This window comes from Corvus cornix, chromosome Z (genome assembly GCF_000738735.6).
Source record: "Corvus cornix cornix isolate S_Up_H32 chromosome Z, ASM73873v5, whole genome shotgun sequence".
Taxonomy (NCBI): domain Eukaryota; kingdom Metazoa; phylum Chordata; class Aves; order Passeriformes; family Corvidae; genus Corvus; species Corvus cornix.
In genome coordinates this window covers 55,697,706-55,709,849 of record NC_046357.1, presented here as the reverse complement: position 1 = coordinate 55,709,849, position 12,144 = coordinate 55,697,706, and positions in this window count along the sequence as shown.

Below are 12,144 nucleotides of genomic sequence, written 5' to 3'. Positions count from 1 at the left end.
GTGCTTGCTCTCCATTGCTGGAGACTTGTTTTTCCTTTCTACCTTCAGTTGTCCATCTGAAATAATAGAATTAATGCACATGCCCTTTATATATGCTTTAACACCCACGTTGAATTGCTAACTGGCTCTCTGGGTACCATTTAAGGTTCAAACATAATCAGTCAGCAATTTTCAAACTTCTGCAAGATGTGAATCTTTTCCTTAGGGCAGACAGAGCACTGGACTTGAGTGACAGGAGTTGTGACTGCAGGGAATCCCAGTTGTCAGAGCTGGAGTTGAGTCAAACTCATATGAGTTTTCCCATAGGATACAGTTAGCAAATCTTCCTGACAGGGGCTAGAGGCAAAAAGAGGCCAGAAGTGCTAGAGCTAAAATGTGTTTGTGTGCACAGATATATAGGTCTCCACTATCTGCTGAGCAATTACAAGTTTAGACAATTGTACTCCTGCCTCACATTCCTCCTGTGAGTGTCCTTTTCTGCAGTTTAGCCTACTTTGGCACTCTTCACATTGCTGGGTGTTTCAAGGAATTGAACATGTATTGTCCAGAGTGAGAGTGAGCAGTGAAAAAAAAAAAAAGGGCTGTAGATATGAAATATTATTAAAAGGACCAGTTTGTGGTAACAATTTTCTGTAGCAGAACAAATGTTTCTTTTGATCTGAAGAGGTTTTGAAAATTTCCAACAGCTACATCAAAACACTCAGTTTTAACTGTTTGTTTAGGTATCAGTATTTTATGCCAATTTGTACAAACATACCTCTTTCAATAAAAAAATATATTTTTGTAAAAGGAAGAATAATTTTTACTTTTCACCAATTTTGGGAGGCAGTAAGGTAGGATGCATGAATACAGGTTGATCAAAATAAGAAGTATTTTCTCCAAAAAGCTTCTCATCATAAAGTTTTATTTGAAGTGAAATATCTCAGTGTAGTTTTATCTGATCTGGCAGATGTTTGCAGAAAATAATTCTTCAGATATAATGAAGTGATTTCAAAATATTTATACTTATCATACAGTTACAAGACGTTCATTCTCTTTGAGCATTAGAGTTACATATACTTGCTTTTCACCTTCCCTGGTCTCCCCGGAGCTCTTTCACACTTCCTCCCAAAAAGCCACATTCAAAACCTTGTTTTTAAGTGGTCAATTTAAATCAGATAGCAGCAGAAGTCATGCTTTTCCTCTGTTGCCTGAAAAAACCAGGTGCCCTCCAGCTCATATTGCTTCCCAGCATTGTTTTGTCTCAGCGGGTTACAGCATTACAGCCGACTCAATAATCAATAACTGGCCTTGTCACTTCAGAAATATTTTCAGATACATTAGATTGGGTATGTTCTATGGAATATTAAGCATACGGGAAAAGTGCCTACAAATCAGAGAGCAACTGGCTTGGGAGACCAATATAGATTCATTCACTTCTCACCTCCACTTCCTCTTACCATTTGCATGGTATTTATGTTCCTAGTTTCTTAGTATTCACAATGCATTACAATTTAATAGTCAAAATAGAACTACTGGATGGTAAGTAAGTGTTTAATTGGCATTTAAGTTCAGAATTAAATATCAGCACTAAAACCATGTACAAATCAGTGCTAGTGGCTCAACAGGGCAAATTTAGCTACGAGCCAAGGTATACGCATCCTAAATTTAGTCAATGGATTTATTGCTTCTCCCACTGCCCTCCAAGGTTTTGATAAGGTGTAATCACTTGCATGCTGCAAATTAAAACTGCAATAAAGATCTTGTTTTTTTTCTTCAGACACTTTATAGCCAAAAATATAGTAAAACATGGAGCTGAAAATCTGAATTTTGAGTCATCATTGTACTCCCTCTTTCAGGCAGTCATACATGCACCTGAACATTGCATTAAGGGGAAATTACTGTGGGTCCAATGTAAACTTTTTCCAACTCAGGTTAAAAAAAAAAATTGCTTTAGTGTGTTTTTGGACTCTGATCTTTCAGTGTGGTAAACAACTTCAAGTCCTGTCCAATCCAATCAACCCTTAGGGCATTCAGTTTTACTCAGAATGCAGTCAGAATCTTTCAGATTAGTTCCTTTAATTGTAACATAATTCTGTTTATTTTGTTCCTATTTCCTTCCTTCCTGCAGCAATGGATTGCTCTTCCAAAATATTTGTTATAGATCTCATAAATAATTAAACCTCTACTTTTCAAGGATACAGTTGTGAGAGCAGGATAAAGTTTTAGATTTCCTGTTCATAAAATAAGCTGTTGGCCTTTCATCCTTTAATTTAAATGTATCTAAGTGATATCTCAGGACCTCCATGAATAATTAGTGCACAATATTAACTGATAAAGAAATCAGACCAAAGCTACCCCTTACTGTAATTAAATACTGCTGCATTAAATAGGTTCTGACCATTTTTTCCCCCCACACAAAGAAATTTTAAGAAAAAAAAAAAACAAGAAGCAGGCTGAAGAACAGTCAAGACTTTCTCCCTTCCTGCTCTTTGGTCTGGAGACAGGACTACAAGCCAAATTCAACATCTTTAGCCCAACAAGCAATCTGCCATTCAGTCCTGCTAATTCACAGTCTGTGCCTAGCATCTTCCTCTGAACAGCAAGACACTCTCAGCTCATTGAAATGGGGAAATAATGAAAAAAGAGACTGTTGAGCCTAGAAAGTCGTCTGCATTTAGCAATGTCTGCAAATTCATCTGTGAAATCTGAGATAGTGGTGTTTGGCTCTTGCCTTCCCAGCAGAGCCTGCAAGCCCACATCTCAATGTCTAAACCAGAGCAGTCTTCAGGAAAGGTTTTTCACTCTGCTGATATTTCTTGACAAATTGCAGTGACAGGACTCAGTGTTACTGAGGCTCTGGATTCACCCAGTGAATGTCAGTGCTTGAACAGAGAGGGATGAAGAAGCCAATGAGTATTTATATGGGCATCTTACAAGCCTACTTCATCATCTCTGTCTGTGGGGTAACACATGGTATTGAAACATAGACCTACAGAACAAAAACTACTCTCATCCAACCAAACAGGAGAAATTGACTGTCATTTGGCAGAATCTGTGTCTGGAATTAAGGTTTTGGAGATATACAGTTAGTCCTCTCTGAAGGCAAATTGTTGGAAAAGGCAAGCTTAGAAATAGAAAAGAATGAAAAGTTTTGTTCTAGCTCTTATGAAGAAAAACAAGGCACATAGTCATGGGGGGCGGGGGGGGTGTGGAAAAAAAGCAATGTAAAAATTATTTTTCACACTAGCTCTGCCTAGCCCTGTAAAATATCTTGCCCATAAAATAATCTCAGCAAGTGTGGAAACTATTGACAGGTCTGCACTATAGAGCTTCAAGTGCAGGAGAGCAGATGCCTGTTAACTCCTGTCAGTCTGGAGGGAAAGGGAAAAAAGGAAGTACAGAGGAAAATAAAAATATGACTAGCCTGTAGAATCCCTGGAACCACCACTTCCCCTCACCCAACACTTACCCTTTTCTCCCAAATGAACTGTGAAAAGACCTGGAGCTATTATAGAGCTACAAAGAAATAAGGAACTGGTACCAGATGGGACCTCTTGTCTCCATCTCTCTCCAGCCCAAACAATCTGCTGCAGAATTTAGAAGAGAAGGGTGGAGAATCTAATAGTGTCTCAGAGTCGGAAAGATGGCTCTGGCTCGAGCACTGCCAGCCTGTTCTGGAGGAGGATTATTATTATTCTGTGTGCCAAAGGATATGGCTATTTTTCTCTCTCACTCACTCTTTGCAACAAACATTTGGCTACTATTAGCCAGCTGGCAAATGTAAATGAAACATCATGTACCACTTTAGTAGGGAGGGTGCCATCCATGTTTTGCCAGTCGTGCAGCGGTCTGACTGCCAGTGCACAGTGTGGCATGTGCCTCGCATCTCCTCCTTTATCTGGAAGCATGGATGAGGGTGGCAGGGAAACTTGTTAGGGAGAAAGTCTGTGGCACAGTTACAAGACATCATACAGGAGAATCAGGCCAAAATCTGTCTAGTAAGAAATTGTGGACTGGCTATACCCTCCTAAAAAGTCATTCCACATTGCTTATTTACAGCAAATTTCCTTCTCTACAGTTACACAGAAGAAAATGCAGAAATTCTATGTGGAGAGGATGGTGTTTATACCTGATGCAGATATAGACCTTTGGGAGTTGGTATAAACAAGTGTATATGGAAGCATGCTCTCAGTTACGCCCATGCAGTTTCAGCCTGCAATGCTGCCTGGGTGTAACAGGGAGCAGGATCTGGCCTCATGCCATTGTTATCCTCCTCCTGCTCTGCAACTTGATGTTCTTACTGCCTCTCTTTTCATTTCTGTTTTTGTTTTTAATTTCTGATTTTTATAAATGTTTATTTTCTCTTTTTCACTGTCACGTCAAATATTGTCATGTCAAAGATTGTTTAATTACTGTTTTTCCTTTAATCTAACCTTTTCTTCTTAATTACCAAATAAGGTAACACCATACAGTAGGAGACATATTTATTTCATTGTCAGGCAATATCCCAATGACCTGTATTTAACAATGTAGCCTGTATGGCAAGACAAGTATTTCAAAACTCATAATTGTCTCCCAGCAGAGTTAACATTCAGAACTTGACTATTTGCTTTTGGAACAAACAATGCCATGTGGTATTATAAAATTTTTCCCAAAGATTTTACAGCAAAACTAAGTACCTATTTACTTTAAAATATGCCAATTAAGCATTACTAATGTACAGTACATTTCTAGGTTAAGGATGATTGATAGCAGCATACAGTGAAATATTCTAAAACTGCAGTTGGAAAACTGCAGTTGGAAAATATAAATGTTCAAAATGAAAATAAAACCCTTACCTACTGACATTACTATTTGCACATTTCAAAACAGTGCTTAGAAATTGTTCTTTTATTGCTCTTTAAAGATTTTTTTTTACTTTGTTTGGTTTTTGTGGGTTTTTTTCTTTTTTTTTTTTTTCTTATTTTTCCTCTTTTTTTTCTGTTTGTTTGTTTAGGGTTTTTTGTGTGTGCATTTTTTTTACAAGGCAGTAGCCAATGCAAACTTTTCAAAAGTTCTTTAAGTCTAGAATGTAATCTAGTATGTAGTCCTAAAAGTTCTCATTCCAAATGATGGAGGACAAGGGCTTGATAGAAAACAAGAATTTACATCGAGCAAAAATGTCAGTATTTCCAGAGGTGTGGGTTTTTTCCCCTCTTTTTATTCCTTTTTTTATGAAAGCAAAACAATGCCAATGAGTGAGAAAGAGAAGACATGAAGATACTTCTCAGATCCAGAATGGCCCAATAAACCCAAGAAACCACCATAATGATATTTGCCAGACTTAATGTATTTTTGTTAGTTTGAAAGTTGACAGATAAGTTATGTTATTTATGTATTATTTCTCTGACCCTGCTGGGAAAAATGGTCTACTTTTCTTGATTTTCAGCATAGAGACTACAGAAACCATAAAAATCACCAGAAAGATATTACATGGCCTGGTCATGGTGGTATTGTACCATTCCACATGCAGTGGAAGCTTTTGGGCTAGATTCTGTCTTAAGATGGAGTTTACACTTTTAAACAAAGTCTCTTGTTTCACTTCTATTAACCTAGAAGGAATCCAGAGTGTGAGCTGTTTGCCAAGAATCACAGTGATTATCTTCCAAGCTGGGATAATCTGCAAGTCCCCAGAATTTTGACTAATTGCAATTGTGAAAATGGATAACTATTTTTTTTTTCTTCTCAGAAAAGCATTAATCAAAAGGTTGCTGACCATTTACACATGAGATTTATCTTAAAAGCAAATAGTAATCAACCCTCTTGCCAAATTAGGTAGGTAATTGAAAAGATCAATTAGTATAATTTACTGTACTATTATTTGGATCAGAACCCATCTATGTGTTTCCTGCTCTTCATTTTCATTGGCTTCTGAGGCTGGATGAAAATTTCAGCAGCATTTCTGCTGAATTTAATAAGATTTGGATCATGATGCAAAAAGCCTCAGAAATAACAGACAGTGAAAGTCCAATCAAATCAAAGAATTCACTTAGCTGGGTGCCCAATATACTGAGCAATTTCACAGCAGTGAAGTATGTGCAGTTGAGCCATACACTGTCATTTCTCACTAACAACACTCAGGGACTTTGTGAGATGGTGTTAATAAGCACATTTCAGTTTCAAAGGCATCACTTGCATTATTCTTTCGGATTCCAACAGGTACAGCAAATAGACTCTTGTTTGTGATGGAAAGGTCTCGACTCAATAAATTGTTAATGCAAAGATATCTTATTTGTAGAACGACCCCTTGTGCCTTCTCTTATCAAAGTCCAGTAGCCACATTTCAAGAAAGAATATAAAGTTTTGAACTCAGTAGATAGCTTTTAAGGCACGCATTTGTAATTTTCACATTCAAGATATTCTTTGTTATTTTTAAAGTATATATTTAAATCTTTTCTGATATTCTCTTATACTAAATTCCATATCAGTTAACAAAGGAAAGTTTCTCCAAAGCCTTCACTCTTTATTTTATTTTCCAGTAGTATTTAAAGTTCTAGGCAGGGAAGAAATTTTTTTCTATCTGAAAGCATCATGGTCAAAAAAATCTGACATTTATGAAAAGGGGTCTTCCCACCAGCATAATCCATTAGCTGTCACCTGTGACAGCAGGAGCTAAAAATTGTCAAGCTGTCTACCACCCAGAATTGTTTCCAGTGACAAAGAATAACTGGTAACATGTAACTTTGAAGGAATATTGGGTCTTTTGTTTGTTAAACAGTTTGAATTTCAGGAAAATCACATTATCCATTTTAGTGGAGAGTGCAAATGAGTATACAAGAGACATGAAGTCTCTGGTCTGGAATACTAGTGGGCCACTGCAGTTAGCAGCCTGGCACACCTGGGATACACCGGTCACTCTCTACTTAATTTTCTTTTTGTTGTGTTAATTTTTATGTCACTTTATTAAAAATTCTTTTTGTTATAAATTTCTGGCTTAAAAATGCTTCCTGACCTTAGAGCACAGAAGCAGCCACTTTGTCAGTATTATGGATGTTGAGTCAGAGTTTGGGCTAATTTGACTGTTTCAGTGCCTGTGCTTCAAATCAGCTCAGTGCAATTATCCTATTTAAAAAAAGAGAAACCATGATCTTTTTTTTTCTTGAACTCAGACAATCATTTAGAACATGTCAAGACAAACAACAGAATCTTCTTTATTGAGATACACCAGAATAATTTTATTAGAGCTTAACCCTATCAAGAAAAGGAGATGGAGGAAACACCCAGTCTCTTAGACTAGACTCACAGATGAAAGGGATCACATTGTAGGAAAAAAAAAAAGCCTGAGGGTTCCCATCTCCCAAACTGTTACATTATTTCATATCTTTTTGAAGCGAGAAGTTAGCTTAATACAATATTTGCCTTGTCTGATATTTTTATGCTTCCACAAAACATTTGTCATTCTTCTTTCTCCATTCTACTATAGCAGTCAATGTTAGAAAGCAATTTTAAATGTCGTTAAATAACAAACTAAAATAGATCAGCCCAAACATCACATTTTCTTTTAGTTTTAAAGGAATGTTTAATTTTCAAATTCATTTTTAAAAAATTTAGATACCTAAAAAAAACACCCGTACTGTATGCCTTCCTTTCACTGGTGCTTCTGTGTGGAGCATTGAGGACACTCAAATCCACAGCAGGCGCTAAGGGTTGAGGAAGATGCAGAAGAGTTCTGTTAAAGGTGCTGTTGAAGAACCGTACTTCTCTTCATAGCCTGGGTGGAGAGGAAAGGTCTTTTGGCATCCCATGTTAGTGGGGGGATATGAATCTTGTGGAAGTATGTCCTGAGCATGTTTGACAAACAGGGAGGCAAAGCAGTGACATGAAAGGCAATGGAATTTCTTCTAGAAAGGAGAGAGATGTTTCTCTCTTTGCCACTTTTTCTCTCTCTGTAGAATTCGCAAAATTCCACACTAGATTCAACCAAGGACTCAGTAGTTGCAAGAAACTAAAATGACATTACACATCTTATTTTTTTGGGAGCTGAGATCAAGATATTTGCTCTCTTAGGCAAGGAATTGCTCACCTTTAATTGCCTTGAGTTGGGCATCTGTAAACCGGAGCTCTCCAACTGATTAGTAAGTAATTTGGCTCTTCTTCATAAACATGCTTGCAGAGAGCAAACATCAGGCAGAGGTACTGCACCAAAAATCACATGTTTTCAGATTTTCACCCAGATGTGTTATTTTTCACCCAGTCTGAAAGTGTTTTAATTGGTCTGTCAATGACTTAGTTGAATACCAGCGTGTGTACGGATGGTAACATAAAATAAAGAGAATAAGAATGAGGTAGGGACTTGACATCACATGCCAAGATTGCATTTCTCATTAATGTTGCCACAGGGAGACAAGTTTGTCTTGCTGGACAAAAGGTGGTGGGGCTAGAGAAAATAATTCTATATTTGGAAATTTCCGGTGAACAGAATGATTGAAGATTACGAGAGAAGGAAAAACAAATACTGCCTTGTATTGCAGATCTTTTACTTGGGTCATATGGTTCAGAGTTCAAATAGCTGGCTTTTGAGAACTCTGTGTTTGGTTTTCACCCTTGGAAAGAGAAGACTATTTCAATGACACGCAGTCAATGTACAGTAGTAGTAGGAATCCTGGAATTCATAAGGTAAAGGCCTAAATCTTGGTCTACTTTTATTAATGCTACGGGAAGGTCTCTGATAGCCTAAATACTAAAGATCTTCAAAAACTATTTTTTTTAAATTCAAAAATAGTTATAAAAATATATTGTTACAAAATCTGTCTGGTTTGTTAAAACATGTCTGGTAAAAAAAAATCATCCAGTATTTTAATGCTAGTTTCACAGTGTCAGTGGCATGTCACACCAGATTCCAGTATGAAGGTGCTGGGGATTTGCTGCACTGAGATATCTTGGCAAACAGAAGCAGTTAAATAAAGTTTGATTTTGTTAACTTTAGCTCAATTGGAAACACAGAGAAGAAAGCCAAATCAAAACATCAAACAGAACAACTCAAAACAGTGTTTTTCAGGTTGAAATGGTACTGACTGGCAAAATACAAACCATTAGCTGGTAGCAATCAAATTCAGTGATCACAGCAGGGGCCTGAAATCTCAAATGAATTCTGAATCTCTATCAGCCAGAGATCACTAGGAATGGATTATCTGACCACCTTTTCCACAGACAGGTATGAGCTCAATTAAAGGGCAAGATTTAGCTCAAAAAACTGTCCATGTGGTTTTGTAGCTTGCCTTCATCCTTCGTACAGAGACAGTGGCGGTTTTGAGCTGTGGCATTCAAAACCTTTGCTGATAAAATCCTTGCAGTCAAGAATTTCTGTACAGAGAGGTATATTAGCTCTGTGCAAAAATTAAAAGAAGGAAATTATAACTAGGTTTCTTAGCATGTTTAATGCAAATTCAGGAAAAATATTATCATTGTAAGGTTCTACTTATTACCTATTTTAGCTCTCTTTCATCTATGTGTCACCGTAAGTATTCACTCTGTTTTTCAGAGCTCTATTCCTCATCCACACTCCTTCAATCCTAAAATGAACAGATTGATCTCTTCTGTAAATTGCAACCAGATCCCAAGATTCACTTAAAATACCCCTTTTTGGAGAACCCAACCTGGTCTCTAGTAGCTGAACTGTCTCTCCTAATATGTTCTATGACTAGCATGTTTGGAGGTGCATACCTACCACCACCACCACCTGTGGTGGTGATGATGCCTTCTGCTTTGGGATTGTTTATATTTTCCTGGACTGAGACATGATCTGCAAGGACTTGAAAGACCCAATGAGGTCTGAGTGTCTACCCCATTGTCTTGACAAATGTCGTGGACATAGTAGTATACATCTTGTGTTTGACATAAATTTCTTTCATGGACATTAAGGCAAGAAGAATGAAATTCAGCCTACTCTGCTGCACTGGAAAAGTTAATTTAATTTATTGAAATGTTACAGATATGGATCTGAAGAGGGAACAGCCTTCAAACAAGAGGAATGTATTCAGAGAGGCCAGGGATGATTTAAGACAAAAACAGCTGTTTGTCTTACAGATGAGCTTTATCTTGCTGTACATGAATGATACCATAATTTGTTTTAACAAAACAAATGTGCAAGCAAACATATGTGCAAAATATGAGTGAACCTTTTCCATATGATGAAGCAATACTATGGACATTTTTTAGGGTGAACTTTGTGAACTCTAACTTAGAAACACAGTTTTTATCTCCCACAAATATCAATTACTGCAGACATTATAGCCATGGTATTTTTTACCTTCACCATCAGCTTGATGGTAGTTTACACGTGGTCACAGTTTAGACTCTCAAAGATGAGCTCATGAGTGGGTGATTTTTAGTTCAGAAAGTATGATTGTGATCCAAATTATCAGGCAGAAGATGTCTTAGTAGTTTAATCGAGGTAGGTAGTCACTTCATATTTACTTCCATGTGAAAGTCAGGTTTCCTAATCTCCATGCTCCTCCATTTCCATGAATTGGTGAAAGAAGAACAAACAGAAGAACACTGCCACTTGGTGTGTTAGTCAGAGAGATCAAAATCCGAGGATGTATTCGAAACTCATTCTTTCAAATACTGCTGCTTTGAATAAAATGCTATTAAAAAAATTGGTAGGACTTTTGACTAGTATATCAGATAAAAATTTACACCAGTTTATGAAAAGCAATTGTAAGGTTTACACAATGGAGCTGGGCACACTGTGAACTGAATGGATAGTGTGATGGAATGGAAATGTGACAGTTCTCTTAAACCGTGGCATCACAAGATTGAGTGGTTTGGCAAACCTGTGAGATCTCACATCCCATCTAGTCAGTGCTGGTGAGTGTAGGTACCTTTCTGAGGACTGGATCTGTCTGGTTAGGATGGAGTGATGAGACACCTAATGAATACTTTTCACAATCATACCACTGAGCACCAGTTCCCATGTTCTGTCACTTCTTAAAATGATTTCTATCCTTCATTGTTTGCAGTGAGAAAAATACAGGTAAAAAGGATTATATTATATTTTTGTTGAAGGAAAGCATGCAGTTTAAGCCAATAGGCTCAAAATGCAAGTGTGTTTTACTGAATTTTGAATTCTTATTTCCTATGAATACAATGTATGTTCACCATATGTGTTTTAGGTATTACCTGCATCTCTTCTCATCCATATATCATCAGTTTCAACACAGGATATAGCATGGCAGACAATCTGGTATCAACCTGTGTATCTTTAAAATGCTGCTGAAAAGTTTTAAAAGTTGCAAGGTCCTGAACTGGAAAGAAAACCCTGGAAGTAACAACAAAATATTGGAAAGACAGACAATAACTTCAGAGTTTTCTATCTGGATCCTGTTGTGCAAAAAGTATATATGCCATCTCCCAGAAAACCATTTCAGTGGAATAAAGTCTTCCTCATTTATTAATGCAACCAGGAATCAACCAGGCAGTTTTTAATTAGCATTGTAATTTTCAAGACGTGAAAAATGGTTGCTTTATAGACTTCACATGCAGCTCAGAAGGGGCTCCAAACACAGCTGCATTTGTATATAATATACTGCTACTTTTTAAGAGGATGCATCTGAGATACTGTACGTACTTGAAGATCTTGTGCTGCATAGCTGGAAAAATTTTATCAAAAGCCATGAATTCAATGTATTGTAATTTTTTTCTCTGATGTTTTTCTAAGCATTAGAAATCATAGGCTGTAGACGGTTTGCAAATAACTGCTCTAGGAGAAATCTCCCATATGTATATTAATAATATAAATATTCCACAAATAGATGAATTCTCATTGAGGGGCAAATATAGGGCAAATCCTCTGTGTTTTTTTGTTCTGCATTTCAGCCATATCTGACATTCAACTACAATATTTTGCATTCCTTTATCTCTGACACTCAAGGATCACACAAATACTTTACCAACGTCAGTGGACTAAATCTAGAAATATTTCTGAAAGGAGGACTCATATGTGCCTGTCATTTATTACTACATCTATTATTTATTAATTATTCCTACATTTATAATTTCTTACTTATTATTGCCATTTATTACTACAGTTCACAACTTTCTTATCATTCATATCATCCTACTGTTTTCTGAATTATAAAATTCTGCTCAGAAATGTATGTGTTTTTCATGTTTTACATATTT